This window comes from Rhopalosiphum padi, chromosome 2 (genome assembly GCF_020882245.1).
Source record: "Rhopalosiphum padi isolate XX-2018 chromosome 2, ASM2088224v1, whole genome shotgun sequence".
In the NCBI taxonomy this organism is placed as follows: domain Eukaryota; kingdom Metazoa; phylum Arthropoda; class Insecta; order Hemiptera; family Aphididae; genus Rhopalosiphum; species Rhopalosiphum padi.
The window spans coordinates 63045113-63050410 of record NC_083598.1 but is presented as its reverse complement, the minus strand read 5'-3'; the positions used below and the strand labels follow the sequence as shown (position 1 = coordinate 63050410).

General features: G+C 35.2%; 1 long non-coding RNA gene across 2 annotated transcripts; it reads left to right on the top strand.

Annotated features, from left to right (window-relative positions):
• Positions 1 to 1801: 1801 nt before the first annotated feature.
• On the top strand, positions 1802 to 3863 carry LOC132921357 (uncharacterized). 2 transcript variants are annotated; one of them, XR_009660861.1, is made up of 2 exons: positions 1802 to 2334; positions 3041 to 3863. It is a non-coding gene; the product is annotated as an uncharacterized LOC132921357 (long non-coding RNA). The 2 variants fall into 2 exon arrangements; XR_009660862.1 differs by lacking the exon at positions 1802 to 2334 and adding an exon at positions 2626 to 2921.
• Positions 3864 to 5298: the final 1435 nt, after the last annotated feature.

The following is a 5298-nucleotide window of genomic DNA, read 5'->3' as shown; positions in this document are numbered from 1 at the left end:
CTCGAGCGTAGCCGCGCGACCGCCCCGCCCGTCCTGGCAGACTTGCGTTATTGTGTTCACGCGTTATATATATGTGTGTGTACGGCGATAATATGTATGTATATAGGTATATAATATACACGATATGGAGGTAGGTGTAAATTTTCAACGGCGTTTTTACAAGGTCCGGACGGACCTCCCATACCTTATTATAATATATATCATATATTATATTATGCGTATTATACGCGCGTAACGACGATGCGTACACGCGCAAGTCACTAAACCGATCTCAATTGGATCTTGGACATTTTTTTTGCCGCGGCCGAGCGACGACAACGACTACGGCGATGACCTCTATAACATCTCTTCGCCGTGCGTTGGCCTGGGCTACCGGTGTTCCGTTTCATATACCGCGATGCAGGTACCATACGTAAATATTATATATACCGCGCTTTATATATATAATGCGACTTATTATACCTATGGCGAATATTCACGACACGTATATTATAATATAGTGGGTACCCGCGAGTGTATGTGTATGTGTACGTGTGTGCGTGTGTGTGTGCGGTGCGTGAGCGTGCGCGCTATTGTTCATATTATGTACATAATATATATTATATACATATATATATATGATATGATGACGCGCAACAGGTATCCACGAATTCCACATTCTGTGTGTGCCGCCGCGGCAGTCCTTGCAGCCCACGACGCTCGAGTGTCGCGGTTATAATGTATAATATATGTATGTGTCTATGTATGTATATATATATGTATAGGTGCCTACCTCTATAATACGGGTTTACCGGCTACATATACGCAATCGTGTGTATGTGTGTGTGTGTGTGTATGTGTGTGTTTGATTTTGGTATTTTAGTTTTTTTTTTTTTGTCCGTTTATTTTTCGGGTGGACCGAGTTATGGTCGAGACATGACCGTAACAATGGGATATATACGCGAGCGTTTGGCAGTGGTCCGTGTACGTATATATAATATAATATTATTATATATGTACACGCACTATACCCGACACAATGATTCGAAAAATCAGCTGCCGTCGCGGACCGACCGGGAGAGGTTCCGCGATCGGACGACGTGCGTATGGTGGTGTGAGTGTACATGTGTGAGCGCGTGTGCGTGTGAAGAGAAAAAAAGTTATATTTATTATTTTATATACTCGCGCTCGTCTGAAACGCGTACCTACCGGCGGCGTAATAATATTTTATACGGATAAAAGTGTTTTATTTGTGATCGTCCCGCCGGCCGCCGTGTCTATAACACACGCGCGCGTGTACCCCCGTCGCGGTGTCGGGGGTTGATGTTTTATATTTTTCGTTTTCGGAGAACCCTATATTATTATATGCATGTGTGCGCGCACGTAATAATAATGCATACGCGATGTCGTGTGAGGCTCAGCCAGTGGTCCGCCGGATTACTATATAATATATTATTCCAATTCGTATATACATCATAATAACGTAATATGTATCAAATATTAACAATATACTATGTATATATATATATATACAACTGTCAAGACCTTGTCATCAAATCGATGCAAACACTTTAATAATAAACTGTATATTATATTTTGATTTTTAATACAAATGATTTTCTAGCAATCCTTTGATAATAATCACTGTGTGATGATGGCTATATAGAGAAGTTGACATAGTACATAATATTTTCAACTGAAGATAATCGAAAAAATAAGTTCTAACAATTTTCTACAACAATTAATAGTGTACAATAATAAAATCATCAATGTGCGCGTTTTATGGTTACTCCACACGTAGGTATTTCACACAAATAAAAAAAAGAAAATAATTGCACATCGCATATTATTACACATATCATAATATTTTATTATTGTATTATGTACAACAGGTATACGTCGAGCGGCGGAAATAACGCACATAATTATTTTTTTTAACAAATAGTACTCATACTTTATTCTAGAACAATAAAAACATTTTTCGAACGCCTCACGCGCGTACGCCGGGGACAAACCAGTTTCTAAGGTTTTGAGCGATTCTATATAATATATAATAATATGTTTATCGTCATCGTCTATCTCCGATCTCGAATACGCTCGTTTTGGCGGAAAGACGATTAAAATATATTATATTTCCGTTTTATGCGATTTTTTTTTTATAGTACATTATTCGGTCGTGCATGCCCGCGAAACGTTTAGGTTATACATATGGCGTCATCATCGTCGTCGTTGTCGTCATCGCAATCGCGTCATTGCCGAAGCGAATGCATTATAACATCCTCTCGAAAACCGTGGGCGCGTGGGAGTGGATCGTTTCGAAAACGACGATGATCGAGGAAGAAAGAGAAAACAAATGTAGGTAATATATATTTTTTTCAACGGACAGTTCGCGTGATGTATTTTATACGTCCGCGGTAATTCACATTCAATTATTATAATATACTATTACTAAAAATGCTGTGGCGCGCCACGTACCTATAGCTATACATACAATAATATATACATACGCATATTATTTTAATACTGTTATTACACCGTTTTCACCTCCATAGCCGCGGTAGGTGCCTCCTATACAATATAATAAACATTGCCTGCGATTGTGCAGCAGTAACGAATTATCGACGCAGGTAACAAAACCAAACAAACGATCGATTTGTCGTCGTATGCTGCAGTTGTCAAAATCAGTAAGCTCAAAAGCCGCGGGCGAAACGTTTGTCGATGGGGGGGGCGGCGGGGGGTCGACGGCAGCGACAATAGCGTTTTGTGGAAACAATTCGGCTCACCGTTTGAACCGATGTCGGTTATTATTGTACTAAACCGTATGGGCGTGCTCTGCGGACGTACTGTACAGGAAAAATAAAGTGATCCGAATTCGTTATCGGCAACCGGTGTCATATTTTCGATCACTAGACGTGTACACGTTTTTAGCCGATATGATCAGTGTAAGGACGAATGTATATTAGTACCCGAAACCCTACCCTGCCGGCACATATTGATTATTGTTATCATTGTACGATTGTAATAATGTTTAAAATTAATTTGATTTTTTATCTATTTTTAGAGCTTTACAATTCCCGTCGATGATCTGCTGTACACTGTACAGTTTACAGCGCACCGTCAACTTAAAACGTTCACCGAACTGCTCCGCAATACAAATTAGCAGACAAGCCACCGAAAGAAAATAAATTTAACAAGTCTGTTGTGCTCGCGATTTGCAATATATTTTTTTAACTTAAGATACCCACAAATATGTATTTCGTGATACTCGTAATATTATATTATAGTATGGTCTAATAAAAAACTACTGGTATGAAATCATTGTACCATTATTAATATAATAAATTGTAATAATATTATGTACATACCTGCCGAAAAGTTCCACAATAATTCCGATAAAGACTCGTGTATTTGTATTGGTGATTTTCTTTAAATGGACATCATTCTGATCCAGGTATATATAGCTGAAATCTTTTTATTTACAATATTTTACTACAGCATTATTATGCTGCGTTTATATTTAATAGTAAAATATCATATGCTATACATAATATTGCTTAATTGTATGATTAGAGAAATATTTAAGAAAAACTAAAACTTATAAAATATGTGTCTGGTTTCCAAAAAGTAATGCTCTATATGTGACCTATAAACGAGTAAAAGCTTCGACATAGAAATGTATTTAATAGTAAATAATAAGCTCAGTTACATGTACCCATTTTCTGCAATAAAAACATATTAGTCTGCGCTTTTTCCTAAAAATAAAAATTAAAAAAACATCTAATATATTATAATAATGATTTTTCATATTCTACGAAGTTTACAATCATCGTCTGTGTTTTTATAATGTTATTATTTTATCATTAAATATTACCATATTGCACTGTCGTTTTGTTATTTTTATTTTATATGTAGTAATCAGGAAAACAAATAATTATGCTTATGAATTAAAACTAGTTCTGATGAAAATTACGTTTTATTTGCAGAAAAAAAAAAGAAAAATGTTTGTACAATCGACTGAACTTTTAAAGAATGAGTTTTAATTTCAATTTTTAGATTAGAAGGTCGCAGCTCACGTCATATTTATCTGTGTAATATTTGTAGGAAATATCTATAACCTCATAGGTTGTATCTATTATCTATACCTATACATAATAATATATACACAACATTTGCCAAAGTTTTATATATGTATGTATAAGTAGGTATAGCTTACCAAAACAATGGTATCCACGGTAATACACTATATATATATATATATGTGTGTGTGTGTGTATACCGTGAATGAATATAATATAATATATAGTGTATATACATACCTACGTGTGTGGTACGTGTGTGTTTGTATGTGTTAGTGTAATAGTGTGTCGGTGCCATTTCTGTGCACTTGTTAATTATGATATAAAACAATGGACGTTTGCATAAATTGTTTAACCTGTTTCTACCGTCGGTAAAAAAAAAATTGTTTTAATAATCGTATATGCAAGGCGGTGTTATTTTTTTAATAACGATTCATGTACCACATAATATATAATATAATGATTAAATATACTCATACTCTAGGTTCCATCCACAACCAAGGTATAAGGTTGGTCATAGAAGTTTTCAGGACGAGGATATGGAGGGAAGGCTCAAGCTCAGGTATCCAACGCATTAATTAAAATACTAAAATATAGGTAGGAATGTAAGCAAAATTAAAAATTTTCCAAACCACATCAATTGAAGTATCCTATACAACTTTTCATCCGCCAACATATTATTTTACCAACACACCATATTTAACATACAAAACTTGGTTTTATTTTCTTCCCTGGTCCTTGTCACCAAACATCAATTTTTAACTCACTGAACATTGCACAATGTAAGCCATTCAATGATACATAATCATTCTGCAGAAATAATGCTTAGAGGAGTATATCCGAATAATATATACCAGTGCTTCAAAAATAACTAATGACCCAAGCTCTTCGGTAATCACAAATCAGGTAAATTATGTTTTCCGATAACTATTCTTATTTGAATATACCTATATATATATATAATAGAAGAAACTTACGCTTTTTAGTACTTACAGATACTTTTGATAGCTAAAAAGTTTCTAAGTGCGTCTATTTATAACGTTCCTGAAAATCATGATATATAGGTATATATTATATTGAATAACGCACTTTATTATATTAATATGTTGTTTCGGCAGGAATCGTTAGAGCATTATACTTTGTCCGATGCGCACGCGCGCACGCGTGAGTGTGTGTTTGTGTTAATAATACTGTGATGTGTGAATAAGCGTATTAAACAATTGATTCCGTGCGGGGTTGCAGT